This window comes from Elaeis guineensis, chromosome 2 (assembly GCF_000442705.2).
Source record: "Elaeis guineensis isolate ETL-2024a chromosome 2, EG11, whole genome shotgun sequence".
Lineage (NCBI taxonomy): Eukaryota > Viridiplantae > Streptophyta > Magnoliopsida > Arecales > Arecaceae > Elaeis > Elaeis guineensis.
The window spans coordinates 33,485,200-33,503,172 of NC_025994.2; positions in this window are offsets into that span (position 1 = coordinate 33,485,200).

Here is a 17,973-nt window from a genome sequence, read left to right on the forward strand (position 1 = left end):
AAGGAGAACCTGGCCGACCCATTCACTAAAGCCATTGCGGTGAAGGAGTTCAACGACTACAAGTCGAAGATGGGTATTATATACTGCACCGATTGGCTTTAGGCCAAGTGGGAGATTGTTGGGAATAGTGTCCCAAAGCCAATCGTCAGCCTGTTGACGGTTGTGCTCCTTTTGTATTAGTACATGAATAAAAGTTATTTTGGCATTTTTTCATCACAAATGTTTCATCTTCTAATGAACTTCTGTGTTGTGGTGAAGTCCTTAGGATTATTTAGACTCGACAAAGGAGGATTTGTCGCTTAGTCTTTAAACCTGTTCGTGATCAAATGATACGTTGTTACCAAGGACGACAACGTTTATCGAGCATAGATCGTTGTGTGCCATATGGGTTGGTTGTCCTCATAACCAAAGAGTGTGGAGACACTGGTATGGCATACAGGTGAGATATAATGGTACATCTACACTGAACGTGATCGACTCCGAAGCTATTTCTGCTGTCAAGATTTGCTCTGATGGGATATGGATATAAATGTCCCTCCGAGCTGAGACCGCCACGGTGACTTGCAAGCAACTCACTACACTTAGGCACTGGACTACCTGAATTTTTAATTCAGTGATGGAAGGCTGCTGGGTGTAGTCAAGTACTTGACTTGTCGGTGCGTGTGTCAAGATGAGATTGACCACTCCAGTTTAGGAGCTGTGTACAGTCGTGTTTCAATTTAGCAAAACCTTGGCCAGGATAGTCCTAGTGAGGAGTCACAGGACTAATTGAGTTGAGCACGATTCGGATGATCTCATCAGGGTTGACAGTTTAACCCTGAGTCATCCTAAACACAGGGGTCAAAAGGGATGAATTATATAGTAACCATATTCATGTAGGTTCTGAGTGTTACGATTGCAACTATTCGACTTATCCGGATGTCGGGTACCATTGCTAGATGGTCACTTTGATTAGTACAGGAATTGATTCCTGTGCTACCGGCTTAGGTTCAAACCTACGGGGTCACACACATTAGAGGTTCCTTTCTGATCTGATGGCTGATTATGAGTCTTATGTGTTTGGGACTCTATGATTGAGAATTAGGATTCTCTGATCATGAGTTCCACACATTTTGGGTACCAGGGTCAAAATTTTGAATTTCAAATTTTGAATTTGAAATTTGAACTCTTCGATCAAGGTTTCATATTGATGGACTTTGATACCCGATTGCCCATCGAATTTGGACTCAATAATTATGAGAGATTTTATTAGTGATTTGATCACTAATTAACTCAACTTGATGGTTTGGTCCTTGATTTGATCAAGGGTTGGGCTTAGTCAATTTCTGATTTGATTAAAATTTTATTGAGTCTAATTAAGTCTAATTAAGTTAGATTTAATTTAGTCTAATTATGCTTAACCTATTTTGATTAGGTTGGTTCAATTAAGATCAAACCACCATTTGAATTTAAATCCCTGCACCACCTTAAATCTCTGCGCCCATTTGAATTCACGAGAAGAAACTTCTCGTGAATTTTTTCTCATGCAAAGCCCTTCTCACGCCCACTCTTGTGTGCAAATATTTGGATAAAGATAATTAGTTAGCCATTCAAATTCAAAGCGTGTTTGAATTTGAATGGATAACTTATCTCTTGCGCATACATGACATTATCCACTTTAGCGCCCCACATCTCACACGAGAAAGAGTTTCTCGTGAAACCTTTTCATGCACAAAGTAGACTCGCACCTTCTCTTCTCACACCCAAGTGGATAGGGATGAGTTGGTTTTAGTTTGAATTCAAATTTGATTTGAATTCAAATGTGTAACCACTTGTCTTTATCTTCTCATGCGGATAAGACACGTTTTGAACTGTTTTAAAAGAGATAGGGAGCTGGGGCGTGCGTAAAAAAATTCTGAGAAAGAAAGTGGGGTGTGAGGAAGCCTTGTGCATGAGGTGAAGGTCCAAAACCTTCTGAGAGAAAAAGAAAGAAAAGAAAGAAAATTGGGCGCAGGGTTTTTGGTGTGTACCCTAGGGTTTCTACCTAGGGTTCGAGAAGTGAGATTGGTGTGCCACGAGTGTCGTGAGTCCTCCAAATTTCAGGGAGAGATTCATCAACCTCTCAACTAATCATGTAGATAATCCGGAGCATCCGAGGAGTTGGCACACATCGATCGAAGGAGTTCGATCAACATCAGCCATCAAAAGGGTGAAATCATGAACTAGCATTCGTGTGGAGCCGATCAGATGGGAGCTTCGTGTGGATGATCCACAGAGGCCAGACACTAGTGTGGCTATGACATGACGATCAGACCCCCTGACGGTGATCAGATTGCGGTGATCGACTACCCGCAAAAGGTGATGTGTTCTGAACACAGTACGGTAAAAAGTTTACTGTTTCAAATTTGAATTTCAAATTTAAATGCATACTGTTGTATCATATTTAGATCATAGTGTAGGATTAATTAGTATTAATTAATGAGATTAATTAATAATTCTGCTGTAAAATAGTAATTTTGAAAAAATTTTAAAATTACCATTTTGCCCCAGCACTGAATTTTCGCTTCAGAAATTAACACATACTAATTTTATTCTGAAATTAAATATGTGATCGAATCACATATCTATTTCGCTAATCCTTTCTTTGAATCTAGATCTGGAAGAAGATGGATTCTTTCTTAGTCACACAAACATCTGGCTTCTATGGGTATCCACTCAGGATCAGTTTGGATTGGTCCTCTTTGGTGTAGATTTTTCTTCTCCAAAAATGATCTTCCTTGGAATTTGAATCAAATCTGAATCTTGATCAACTCTTTGATCCTTGTTTAGATTTTCTTCTTCTTTTCTCTTACTTGATCTCCTTTTCTTAGATCTAAAAGTAATCAAGACCTTGAAACCAGCAAAGAAAAGGGATGCCCAAACCACTTTTGGGCTAAAAGATGGTGGATGTCCAAGAACTTGGATGTGTGATCCAATAGGGAGGAAGAGAGAGGGCATGGGAGGGCTGTTTGGAGGCTTAGAGCAATCTGAAATTCTGATATAAAATACTTTGGAAAGGGCCTCATAAATAGAGGAGCAATTGGAGTCCTAACCAAAATCAAATTAGCCATATAATATGAGCCCTAATCGTATTAGGACTCCTTATTTCCCACATCTTTATGTTAGAAAATGGGTAGGATTGTATGCATAGATTTCACAATCTTTTTGAAGTAGCAACGAAAATGATCTAGGTTAAACCCTTTAACCTCATATGTAATAGATCTAATCTATGTCTACCCGAGCCTTGGATCTAAAACATACATATAATCTAAAAATTAAAATAGAAAATTTGAGATCGGATCTCAACATCTTTCATGGGTTGAAATATACTGCAACTGATGATCCTAGATCTATAGATTCCTAAGTCGTACATATATCCAACCTCTACAGGTACCCATCGGAACTAGTCTTGAACCTTCCTTCTCGTTGTAGATCTATTTTCTATAAGATAAATCTCAGCCTTTTGGATCTTTGATCAACTCTTGATTTTTGACCACGATCTCAACACTTGAATTGTAGCCTTTCTTCCTGTTCCTTGCTGTAGAAGAGATCACCCTCAACTCAGACATGTGGAAAGATGGGACGCCCAACCCTTGGATGTTGAAAAGAGAGGAAAAGAGGAGATGTCATGGAGATGGAGGGAGGATCTGAATTCTCAATTCAATTAATTTTAAAGCCCCAGGAGGTCATCTCTTAAATAGACATTTTCTTAATTTCAAATCAATCTGAAAAGGCTAGTCCTTATCTCATAAGAATTTTTACCTTTTAATCTGATTTTTTCAAGATTTTTTATCAGATCCAATTGGAAAGGTCCTCTCCTCTTTTGACAAGTAGATGGGGTACACCACATCCCATAAGGTAGAAAGAGGGGGTGCCCACATCAAAATAGGTAAGTAGTTGGGGTGCCAACTCTTGATGCCCCTTTAAGATTTTTTTGCACACAAGAGAGGGGGTGTAGGTGGAAGAATTAAGCACAAGCCAATCGCATATAGGATGTAATAGAATATTTTTCTGTATTTTATCTTCCAAACACATGTACTTGATATTATTAATTAATAAAATAGATATTTTGATTCATTTTATGCTGCATCTTATTGTTTAAGATTATAATGAACCCCATAGGTCTGGACAATAGTTTTAGGACCGTGATGAGATCATGTCAGTGAGATCTAAATTCTTACTAGTCTTAATCTAAAATATTTTCAATCATTGATTTATTGAGTCGGAGATCAATAATACCAGTAAGACTGACACATTCTATGTGTGCTCAGTGGTGAGGGTGGTTGATCTCACAATCACTTGTGTAGTGACACTAATACAAGGTGTGGATACTCATTAGAGAATGAGTTCACTGAATTGATCTATGAGAGAACATCTGATGGAGTCTTATTTATATGTCAGCTGGTTGTTCTCTAATGGGAGTTATGCAAGTGATCATTTGATCTGAGATCACCATAGTACTTTGTGTATATGAATCCATATTTTGGTTCACTTTCTAACTTGATTCTTCGATCCTTGTGTGAGGTGTTCTGGATATGATAAAGTTGTATGAAGCTTGTGAGTGGTCAACAAGGAATGGTTACCCCTAATAAGGAGAGCGAACATCTTATATGATCTCATAGATAGATGATTCTGAAAATCTTTGGCCAAAATAGGATGATAATTAAAAAAAAAAATTAATGTATCATCAACTGAATTATCACTTTCTGATTGAGATATATTTAGATAAGTAATTGAGCTTGACATGATTCCATACCTATAGCTTATCTGAGGTGTTGTATGATTGAAGGATTGAATTACATGGTAACTTATCATTGAAGGATATTTTTAGTATTTTTATCAAATTCCATCTCTTCCAGATAGTCATGACATGTTGCTGACGTTAATCTTGAGTTGTGGACTTACAAGAATTAAAAGATTTTAATTTGAGAATTAATTAGGAAGAGTCTTAGTTAATTGATACAATTAGGCTAATCTAGTTTAATCAGATTAGGGTTAGGTCAAGAGCTGAGTCCACTGCTGGTTAGATTTGAAGCCCAATGAATCATACACTTTGAAATTTGATTTTAGTCTGATTTAATTAGAGTTTAATATAAATTTTAGCGGTTAATTTGATATGCTAGCATATTATGTTAATCCAAGTTCTCAATTAGGTTAAGTTCAAAGTATTTGAGCTAAACCAAACCTGTTGCCTCTGACCTAATTGGATTAAATCTAAATTAATTGGTTTCCTACCTAACTTGGAAGTATTTTAAGTGATGAAGGACTCTTTCATGCCATCAAGTTGTCCATGCAAAAATAAATGCCGCCCACCCTTTTTTAGCGTTAAGAAAGATGGAGAGTCCTTCTTTAAGTCTTTTATCTATCTCTTCTTATTCCATTGGTTTTCTTAAATTATCACATGCCAATTTAATATGAAGAATTATGAGGTACAAAAGAGGAGGAGTCCTTTTGTATGAAGGCTCTTTTCTACCATTTATTTTATCAAATAATTAATTCTCGACATGAGGAAGTGGAGCGCCAAGAGTTGACACCTCTTGGGACTCCTTGCCATCCCTTCATTCCCTATTTAAATGGGACACCCCTTATGGGATAAGGGCTAAAAAATTTGAGGCTTACGCATGTGATAAGATAGAAAAAAGCCAAAAAAAAAAAGAGAAAAAAGATAAGAAAATTGAGAAGTAAAAAATAGAAAGAAGAGAGGTGAGAAAAAAAGCAAGTGTGGTGTGCTTATCCTAGGATTTGATTTTTTTATATATTGGAGTATAAATTCAAATCTTAGGTTATGAAATTTTTGGAGAGAATTCTCTTGACATGGTCCTAGTGGAGGAATCGAAGGTAAACAGATGTTGGTGTGATCGTTCCTTGAGAAGGAAACTTGTAGTGTTCTTGTGAAGAAAAGACTGCGGCACTGCACCGGTTGGAAAGGATCTTGATCATCTTTCGTATAGATCATCGTTGGAGGACTTCTACTTTAGAGTCTCATTGAGATCACCTTATTACCATATTACTCATTTTAGAAAGCATGAGTTTCTAACTCTTTGCATGTTTAGTTTTGGTTTGTTCAACATGTGGGAAAAATTCAGTGCAGGGGTAAAATGGTAATTTTAAAACTTTTTCAAAATCACTATTTTATAGTAAAAATTATTAATTAATTTAATTAATTAATAAAAATTTATCCTATACTAGGATCTAAATATGATATATAGCATGCATGCATTTAAATTTGAAATTTAAATTTGAACAGTAAACACTTTACTGTAATGTGTTCAAAACACAATACCTTTGTGCGGATAGTAGATCACCACAATTTGATCACCGTCGGGAGAGTCTGATCATCATGATATAACCACACAGCATGTCTGCCTCTGTGGATCATCCACATGAAGCTTCCGATCTGATCGACTTCACACGAGTGCTAGCTCATTGTAGAGCCCTTTCGACGGCCGATGCTGATCGAACTCCTTCGATCGATGTCTGTCGATTCTTAAGATGCTCCAGATCATCAATAGACATGCTTGAGAGGATGTTGAAGATTTTCTGAAATTTGATGGGCTCACGACACTCGTAGCTCACCTTCTCACTTCCCGAACTCCAGGCTGAAACCCTGAAGAACTCACTGAAACCCTGCGCACACTTTTTCTTTCTTTTCTTTCTTTTTCTCTCGGAAGGATATAGACCTTCACCTTGCACACAAGGATTCCTCATGCCTAGATTTTCTTCCAAAAATTTTCTTGCACACGCCCCACTCTTCTCCTCCTTTTAAAACAACGTCAAACGTCTTATCCACGTGAGAGGATAAAGATGAGTAATTGCACATTTGAATTCAAATCAAATTTTGAATTCAAATGCAAATCAATTTATCCCTATCCACTAAGGGAGTGAGAAGAGGAGGGCGTGGCTTAATTTATGCATGAGTGATTTCATGAGAAATATTTTCTCGTGTAATAAATGGGGCATTAAAAGAGGATAAGGTCAAGGCGCTAAGATTGGTTGCTCATTCAAATTCAAACTTTATTTTGAATTTGAATGGCCAACCAATCATCCTTATCCACTCATATGGTGCATTAAAGTAGGGCGTGAGGAGGACTTTGGTGAGAAAAAATTTATGAGAACTTTCTTCTCATGAATTCAAATGGGCGCAGTTGAAGTGAGGTGGCGCATGGAGAATGGGTCAAGGTTGTTTCATTATTTAAACCAACCTAATTGAACCAAATAAGTTAGGCCCAATTAGACTAATTTAAATCCAACTTAATTAGGCTTAATTAGGCTCAATAAAATTCTAATCAAATCAAGAATTGATTAAGCCCAACCCCTGATCATATCAGGGACCAAACCATCTCGACGATTAGGTCAACTCTTAACCTAATCAGGTCAAACCCAACTGAATCCAATTCAATTGGACTTGATCCAAAAATAATTACTCAATCAAATTGAGTTAATTAGTGATCAAATCACTAATTAAACCTCTCATAAATATTGAGTCCAAATCCGATGGGTAATCGGGCATCAGAATTCATCGATATGTAACCCTGATCGAAGAGTCCTAAACCAGTGGGACTCTTGACCCCAGTACCCAAAATGTGTAGAATTCATGATCAGAGAATCTTGATTCTTGATCACAGAATCCCAGACATGAAGAACTCTTCACCAGCTATTAGATCAGATAGAAACCTCTAGTGTGTGTGACCCCGTAGGTTTGAACCTTAGCCGGTAGCACAGGAACCAATTCCTGTACTAATCGAAGTGATCATCTAGCAATGATACCCGACGACCAGATAGGTCGAATAGTCGCAATAGCAATACTCAGAACCTACGTGAATATGGTTACTGTATAATTCATCCTTTTGACCTCTGTGTTTAGGATGACTCAGGGTTAAACTGTCAACCTGATTAGATCATCCGAATCGTGCTCAACTCAAACAGTCCTGTGACTCCTCACAAAGACTACCCTGGCCAAGATTTTGCTAAATTGAAACATGACTGTACACAGCTCCTAAACTGGAGTGGTCAATCTCATCTTGACACACACACCGACAAGTCAAGTACTTGACTACACCCAGTAGCCTTCCGTCACTGAATTAGAAATTCAGATAGTCCAGTGCCTAAGTGCAGTGAGTTGCTTGCAAGTCACGATGACGGTCTCAGGTCGGAGGGATATTTATACCCATATTTCATCGGAGCAAATTTTGACAGCAGAAATAGCTCTGAAGTTGGTCATGTTTATTGGAGCAAGATCTCGGCTCCTCCCACAGACCTTGGGTACAGCGGAACCAGCAACGAATAGATCTGGAGTCGTCTGGACACGATTCAAGGCCCTTGACGAAATCAGCCTGGTTGCTGTCTTCTTTGTCAGCCTTTCGTTCTAGATGTAGAACGCATCTGAAACTACCTCTAAAAAATCCAAGATCTGGTACCCAACCAGATCAGACCTGGATCGAGGTCTCCAAATCATAGATCTCAAATCGGGATGTTCTAGATGGAAAGAAGATAGATGGAGACAGACCTCGCAGATCTGTCCTGCTGTAGCCTTTCCTGTAGACCTGTTGATGGAGATCTCACCCGTGCCTCAAACGACCTCAGATCAACTCCAGATCTGAGAGAGACTTGTACCAACCTCTTCTCAAGAGATTCCAGGTCTTGGACCTAGTGTTTGGATGATTGCAAGAGAGGGGAGAGCAGATCTGGTAGGTGGCTGCAAGGGGGAAGGGGGCTAGCACCTCCCTTCCTTTCTTTCCTTTTATGGACTGGCGGCAAGAAACCCTAGGGTTTCTAGCTCCTGGGGCATGAAAGATGGCTGGAGAGAGAGGAAGGAGAGAGAGAGAGAACTTGGAAGAAAGAGTTGTCTATTTTTTGGCTTCATCAAACCTATACACAGTACATGTATATATAAACACCGGGTCAAGTGACCCAAACCCAAAACTCTCTTGACCAACTCTATGGGAGATTAGGTTAACCCAAACCCATGTACACCCATGACTCGACCTAATCTCACCTATCCTGGGCCTAGACTTGGCCCATAAAGAGTTGGTCCCTTGAGGCCCACATAACCTAGACCTCAAGAATCCGAAAGGCCCACAGTCTTTCAACCTAGGGCCCAACTAGCCCTAGAGCCTCCATGAAGCCCTCATGAATGATGGACCTTGGCCTTAGCTTTGGTCCCCTGGGCCTTGGGCACACCACCTGGATCATAACAATCTCCACCTTGGTGTCCCGAGGCCTCAACCAGCTCCGCTCTGTCCTTGTGACTGTAGACCCATTTGCAGCCAATGGGCCTCTTCCCCTGTGGCAACTGCACCAATTGCCACGTCTGGTTCTGGTGGAGAGACTGCATCTCCTCGAACATCGTCTGGACCCACCGCTCTCTGTCCTGACTCTCAATAGCCTCTTGATACATATATTGGTCTCCATTCACTGTCACCAGGGCATATGACAGCGTCTCCTCGAAGCCATATCGGTCCGGTTGCCTGATGTCCTCTTGGGCTTGTGTAGGCAACACCGATATCAGTCCTCGATCCAGTTCGCTCCTGCTGGACCTCTCCACCTCGATCATCCATCCGAGTCCTCTCCACCTGTGGAGACACCTTAGGTAGGTTCTCCACCTGAATGTCATGTCCTCCCGTAGTACCTGCAAGAGGCAAAATAAAAGAGGTAAGCTGTCCAGCAGCGCCCTGCTGGACCTCCTCCTGCTCCTGCTGCTCCTCCATGCCTGCTCACCTCCGTAGGACTGACTCCTCATAAAAAATCACATTCTGACTAATGATGACCTTCTTTTCCAAGGGATCCCACAGCCTTTATCCCTTGACTCCTCGCGGATAGCCTAGAAACACTGCCTTGCGTGATCTGGCGTCTAGCTTGCTCCGCTCACCAGTTCCAATGTGCACATAGGCCGTGCACCCAAATACCCGTAGATGGCCTAGCCCAACTATCTTTCCAGACCACACCTCCTCTGGAAGCCTGCCATCCAACCTAGTGTGAGGTGACCGATTGACCAAGTAACCCGCTGCGTCAACTGTGTCAACCCAGAACTTCTTTGGAAGCCCTATCTGTAGCCTCATGCATCGTACCTTTTTCAAAAGTGTTCTGTTCATCCTCTCAGCCACCCCATTATGCTGTGGAGTCTCCCTAACTGAGAAGTGTCTCCTGATCCCACACTCCTCACAGTAGTCTTGGAACTCTGTGCTAGTGTACTCCCCGCTATTGTTTGACCTCAGACACTTCACGCTCCTCCCCTGCTCCTTCTCCACCTCTGCTCTCTAGATCTTAAACTTGGTGAAGACCTCTGACTTCTCTCTCATGAAGTAAATCCAAAGTTTTCTTGAGAAATCATCAATCAGGGTCATAAAGTATCTGGCCCCATTCCTAGCTAAAACTAGGGCTGGTCCCCACACATCCGTATGTACTAACTCCAGAGGGGCTGCACTGCGGGCTGTACTGATGGTGAACTGAACTCTCCTCTGCTTTCCCATCTGGCAAGGCTCACAGATCTCTCCTGTAGCACCATCCTCCAGATCAAAGATGAGTCCTCTCCTGCTCAACTCCCTCAGCCCCCTGTCACCCATGTGGCCTAGGCGGTAGTGCCACATCCTGTAAGTCCCCTCCTGGTCCTGTGCTGCAGCTGCAGCATCAGACTCTCCGATCACCACAGATCCCTCCATGCGATAGAGGTTATTGTCCAACCTCCTGCCTCTCATCACTACCATAGCTCATTGGAGATGTTCAGTACTCCGCTTCTAGCCCTACTGCTGAAGCTGTATCCACTGCGCTCCAAGTAGCCTAGTGACACCAGATTCTTTTCCAGCTCTGGGATGTGCTTTACATTTATCAATGTCCTCACAATCCCATCAAACATCCTCACCCTGACTGTCCCTATCCCAGCCACCTTGCAAGGATGATTGTCGCCTAGAGTCACTGATCCCTCATCTGTCTTGGTGTATGTAGCAAACCAAGACCTGTGTGGTGTGTAGTGATGTGAGCACGCAGAGTCTAATGTCCACTCCTCTGTGTACTGCCTGTGACCATCTGATACCACGAGTAGATCATCCTCCACCTGCTGCCCAGCAACTGCACTCACTGATTCTGAGCCACTTCTTTCTCCCTTCTTGCTCTTCCATAGTGGACATTCTCGCTTGAAGTGCCCGAACTCGTTGCACTTGAAGCATTTCACCTCTTTCTTTCCCTTCCTGGACTTGGACTGCCCCCTGGACTTGCTTCTGCCTCTGCCTCTACCTGTCCTCTCCCCTACTGCCAAACCCTCCTGGGGAGCCCAATCTCTGGTCAGCTTTTTCCTCTGCTCATTCGACCTCAGTACCGAGACCATGTCCTCATACTCTAGAGTCTCCTTACCGTAGAGCAGTGTAGTCACCAAAGAATCATATGATCCGGGCAGCGAACATAGAAGCAATAGAGACTTGTCCTCCTCATCCAGCTTCACCCCGATATTCACCAACTCCGTGCACAAATTGTCGAACCTCTGAATGTGGCCAATCACATCAGATCCCTCCTGCATCCGAAGACTGTACAACCTCTTCTTCAGCATCAGCTTGTTGCACATTCTTTCCCATGTACATGGTGTGCAACTTCGACCAAAGGCCCTTCGGGGTCTTTTCTTCCAGCATCGAATACAATGCCGCATCCGCCAAACATCCTCTGATCACCGAGCATGCTTTATTCTCCAACGATGCCCACTATCTATCTGTCATTCCCTCAGGCTTCTCATCTAAAGCCTGATCCAGATCTGCTTGCACCAGAAGATCCTCCACCCAGATTTTCCACATGAAAAAATTTCCTTGCCATCAAACTTCTCGAAATCGACCTTCATATTGCTGCCCATGACTAGATCCAAGCCAAACAAGCAATATAAAATCAAAAAATGTAGAATATACCTTGATGGTACCTTGCTGAAAATTTTCAGCACTTGGGATCTTCAACTTCTCGCACTTGGAACCGCTTCCTCACCATCGTGGCTCTGATACCAACTATTGGAGCATGATCCTGGCTCCTCTCACGGACCTTGGGTGCAGTGAAACCAGCAACGAATAGATCTGGAGTCGTCTGGACACGATTCAAGGCCCTTGACAAAATCAGCCTGGTTGCTGTCTTCTTCGTCAGCCTATCGTTCTAGATGAAGAATGCCTCTGAAACTACCTCTAAAAAATCCAAGATCTGGTACCCAACTAGATCAGGCCTGGACCGAGGTTTTTCAATTTGTAGATCTTAAATCGGGTATTTTAGATAGGGAAGAAGGTAGATGGAACCAGATCTTGTAGATCTGTCCTGCTGCAGCCTTTCCTGTAGACCTGTTGATGGAGATCTCACCCGCACCTCAAACGACCTCAGATCAACTCCAGATCTGAGAGGCACTTGTACCAACCTCTTCTCAAGAGATTCCAGGTCCTGGACCTGGTGTTTGGATGACTGCAAGAGAGGGGAGAGCAGATCTGGTAGGCGGCTACAAGGGGGAAGGGGGCTAGCGCCTCCCTTCCTTTCTTTCCTTTTATGGACTGGCGGCAAGAAACCCTAGGGTTTCTTGCTCCTGGGGTGTGAAAGATAGCTGGAGAGAGAGGGAGGAGAGAGAGAGAGACTTGGGAGAAAGAGTTATCTATTTTCTTGGCTTCATCAAACCTATACACAGTACATGTATATATAAACACCGGGTCAAGTGACCCAAACCCAAAACTCTCTTGACCAACTCTGTGGGAGATTAGGTTAACCCAAGCCCATGTACACCCATGACTCGACCTAATCTCACCTATCCTGGGCCCAGACCTGGCCCATAAAGAGTTGGTCCCTTGAGGCCCATATAACCTAGACCTCAAGAACCCGAAAGGCCCACAACCTTTCAACCTAGGGCCCAACTAGCCCTAGAGCCTCCATGAAGCCCTCATGAATGATGGACCTTGGCCTTAGCCTTGGTCCCCTGGGCCTTGGGCACACCACTTGGATCATAATAATGTTCAGTGCAGATGTACCCTTACATCTCACCTGTATGCTATACCAGTGTCTCCACACTCATTGGTTAAGAGGACAACCAACCTATATGGCACACAATGACCTATGCTTGATAAACGTTGTCGTCCTTGATAACAATGTATCATTTGATCGTGAATAGATTTAAAGACTAAATGATAAATCCTCCTTTGTCGAGTCTAAATAGTCCTAAGGACTTCACCACAACATAGGAGTTCATTAGAAGATGAAATATTTTGTGATGAAAAATATCAAAATAATTTTTATTAATTCATAATTCATGTACATATACAAAAATGAGCACAACCGTCAACAGGCTGACGATTGGCTTTGGGACACTATTCCCAATAATCTTCCACTTGGCCTAAAGCCAATCGGTGCAGTATCTAATACCCATCTTCGACTTGTAGTCATCGAACTTTTTCACCGCAATGGCTTTAGTGAATGGGTCGGCCAGATTCTTCTTTCTGTCGATCTTCTGAAGGTCGACGTCACCTCGATCCATAATTTCCTGGATGAGATGGTAGCGGCGCAGAATATGCTTCGTCCGCTAGTGTGCCTTCGGTTCCATCGCCTGAGCAATGGCTCCAGAGCTGTCACAGTAGAGCAGAACTGGACCAACAAGGGAGGGTGCTACTTCGAGCTCGGTGATGAACTTCCTCAGCCACACCGCTTCTTTGGCAGTATCTGATGCAGCGACATACTTTGCCTCGCAAACTGAATTAGTCACAGTGTGTTGCTTGGAACTCTTCCAGCAGATAGCCCCACCATTAAGGGTAAAAATAAATCCCGACATATTTTTGCTGTCATCGGGATCAGACTGGAGACTAGAGTCTGTAAACCCTATAAGTCTCAAGTCTGATTCACCATAAACTAGCCACTGGTCCTTAGTATTTCTTAAATACTTCAGGATGGTTTTAACAACCTTCCAGTGATTCTCCCCTGGATCAGATTGGTATCTACTCACTACCCCTAGTGAGTATGCCACATCTGGTCGTGTACATGTCATGGCGTACATGATAGATCCCACTGCCGAAGCATATGAAATCCTATCCATACGCTCTCTCTCTTGAGGTGTTGTCGGACAATCTCTCTTCGAGAGAGAAATTCTATAGCCTATCGGTAGATAGCCTTTCTTGGAATTCTCCATGCTGAACCTCTTCAGCATAGTATCTATATACGTAGACTGGGATAAACCAAGCAACCTTTTAGATCTATCCCTATAGATCCTCATCCCTAGGATGTAGGAAGCTTCTCCTAGATCTTTCATGGAGAACTGTGACGATAGCCAAATCTTTATTCCTTGTAATGCAGGGATATCATTCCCCGTTAAGAGAATGTCATCCACATACAATACAAGAAATATCACTACTGGTCCATTAGCCCACTTATAAATGCAGGGTTCTTCTCCATTCTTAACGAAGCCATACGTCTTGATCGTCCTATCAAAACGTATGTTCCAACTCCGGGATGCCTGCTTAAGTCCATAAATGGACCTTTATAGCCTGCACACCTTAGACTCATCTGTGGATATGAACCCTTCATGTTGTATCATATACACCTCTTCGTCCAGCTCTCCATTTAGAAAAGCTGCCTTCACATCCATCTGCCAGATTTCATAGTCCAGATGGGCAGCTATCGCAAGTATAATCCGAATGGATTTGAGCATTGCCACAGGAGAAAACGTCTCATCATAGTCTATACCATAACGTTGACGATATCCCTTGGCAACCAGACGGGCTTTATAGGTTTTCACCTTTCTGTCTGCGTCTCTCTTCCTCTTGAAGACCCACTTACACCCTATGGGTTTTACTCCTTCTGGTGGGTCAACCATTGTCCACACATCGTTGACCTTCATGGACTCCATTTCAGATTTCATGGCCTCTAGCCATTTCTCAGAGTTGGGTCTTTGCATTGCATCCATGTAGGTGATCGGATCCTCATCGTTTTCATCAAGTTCGATAGGATCATCATCCCAGACCAAAAAATCATAGTATTTGTCCGGTTGATGTGGTACTCTACTAGATCGCCTTAAGGGTGCTTGAACAATGGGCTCCGGATCTGATCTAATCAAATTCGATTCAGGTTCAGCAACTTGTGTCGATTTTTCCACCGTCGAACTGTTAGGATTTGATTCCTCAAGATTCAGCCCACATTGAGCCCACAACGAGGTTTGCGGCAAAAAACGAAGTCCAACGAGACCAAGATCACCTGAAACGGAGCTCGGATGGAGGAGATATGAGCTTTTGAAGTCAGCACGAGATTCGAGGCAGTGGAGGATCGCTGGCGGCCGGTAGCGGCGTGCGGGACGCGCGACCCAGGCCTGCGTGAGATGCATGACCCAGGCCCGCGTGGAATGCACGACCCATGCGGGCGGGCGGCCCAGGCGGGCATGCAGCCCAGGCGGGTGCACGGCCCAGTCGGGCATGCGGCCCAGGCACGCACAGGCCCGCATGCGAGAGCGGGCCGGCCCAGGCCCAACGGCCTACTGGGCCTTTGCCCCGGTCCACCGTGGATCGGGCGGTCCACGGCTGGGCCTGTGGACCGCGCGGGCATTTCCCACGCGTTTCGCACGGTCTACAGCACTATTCTGTGGACCGATCACAATCGGAGGGCATGGGTTGATCTGTTTCTTGATCCAACAGTTCAGACACTTGATTGGGTTGATTAAGGACTCCTAAACCTAATCTAATTAGGTTTAAACCTCTGTTTAACCCTTTAAAAGGGCCCTGTGACGAACAGTGAAGCGGTGTGGTTGGTTTTTGCGCCGTACGAGAACCCGAGAGAAGAGAGAGGCATAAGCGTTGCTGTGAGAGAAGGAGCAGGGCTCCTGGACAGTGGTCGCCAGGCACTTCAGGGGTTCAGGGGGTCTTCCAAGAGAGAGAGAGCTTTTGTGAGGGGAACTTCTAGTGAGAGAGAATTGGGTGTACAAGGGTTGAGGGTGAGGTCTCCTCTTGTAAAATTTCTTTTTCATAGTGAAGTTTGCATACCCCGTGGAGGCGAGCCCTTTTGTGGCTGATCTACGTATTTTGATTATTTTTCTTTTGTTTTATTTCTTCTTTCTTCTTGCTGCATCGTGTGGTACTGAAAGGATCTTAGGAGGTGGTATCCTGGCCAGACATCCACCCAACAAGTGGTATCAGAGTAAGGCGGTACAAAGACACAGATTGCAGTGGTGGTGAGCATGACTGAAGATGGAGAAGACAGGAACAATCAAGATGGAGATCAACAAGTTCGATGGTAAGAGCAATTTCTCCTTGTGGCAGGCAAGGGTGAAGGATGTGCTCATCCAACAGGGGTTGATCGAAGCTCTCTTGTGTGATGAGAAGCCGACCACCATGGAGGTGCAGGATTGGAAATGGCTACAGATGTAGGTGGTGAGTACCATCCGCATGTACCTAGCGGATGAGGTGGTGATCCATGTGCTGAGCGAGACTTTCTCGATGGTGCTGTGGTCGAAGCTCGAGGAGTTGTACATGGTGAAGTCTCTCACCAACACTCTTTTTCTCTGGAGGCAGTTTTACCAACTGCGGATGACTGAGGGACAGAGCGTGCAGGAGCATCTCAGCCACTTTCAGAAGATCCTCACCGACCTCCTTAGCATTGGCGAGAACGTTGAGGAGAAGACCAGGGTGCTGGTTTTGCTGGCGTCGCTTCCCCCTTCGTACGAGTCCTTGGTGACTGCTCTTCTAGTGGGGAAGAGCACCATCAAGATGGATGAGGTTACCACGGCGATACTCCAGAACGAGGTTCTTAGGAGGGAGAACCCAGCTTCGAGCTCAGATGGCGGTAGCTCAGCTTTGGTGGCTTCTGGAGGAGCAGGAGGCGGTAGATAGAGTGACAGGAGATCACAACGAGGGTGGTCTAAGTCCAGGAGGGACTTGAGCAAAACCAGATGTTATCGGTGTGAGGAGTTGGGGCATCTAGCCAGAGATTGCCCTCAACTTAAAAATCGGACGGTGGCTGCTGTAGCGATGGCCGGCAGCGATTCAGATGGAGATATCCTGGAGATATCCGATGAGGTATCTACTTCTTCGCAGTAGTGGATATTAGATTCTGCATGCCCCTATCATGTATGTTGCAGAGAGGAGCAGTTTGACTCCCTAGAGAACAGTGAGGGCACTGTATATCTGTCGGATGGATCGAGCTGTGCTATCAGAGGCATTGGGACAGTCAGCTGGAGGATACATGATGGTGCAGTGAGGAGATTGGGGGAGGTCCGATACATACCCAATTTCAGGCAAAATCTTATCTCACTTAGTAGACCGGATTCGAGAGGCTACAGGATGGTAGCTGGTGGAGGAATCCTGAGGGTGTTACGCGGTGATAGGATTGTGCTGGAGGGGAAGAAGGGGAGCAGAGGACATTATTACCTGGCAAGGAGTCCAGTGCGAGGTGGAGCTTCGGGAGCCAGGAGGAGCCCAGAGCGAGGTGGAGCTCCAGGAGGTGGATCGGGCACGAGACAGGAGACTCGGGAGGATGAGAGGCGACGTCGCAAGATGAGATTCCTATTGCCGCAGGATGATGCCCCGAGCAGGTCTTAGGTCAGGAGGAGCACAGCATACGACGGAGATGGGATCGAGTAGCCTGGATCGACTCCCATATTTGTCCATCCATAATCAGTAGGCAATTACCCCAGGACATGGGGGCGAGGAGATCCAGAAGCTCTCAGAGTTTGGAGGAGGTCGAATATCGAGTCGAGGTAAAGATTGTTTAGATGTGATACTTTGAGATTCAGCCCATATTGAGCCCACAGCGAGGTTTGCGGTAAAAAATGAAGTCCAACGAGATCAAGATCACCTGAAACGGTGCTCGGATGGAGGAGATACGAGCTTTTGAAGTCGGCATGAGATTTGAGGTGATGGAGGATCGCCGGCGGCCGGCGACGGGCGACAGCGGCGCAGCCGCAGGCGGCGGCGCGCGGGACGCACGACCCAAGCCCATGCGGGATGCGCGACCCACGCGGGCGGGCGGCCCAGGCGGGCG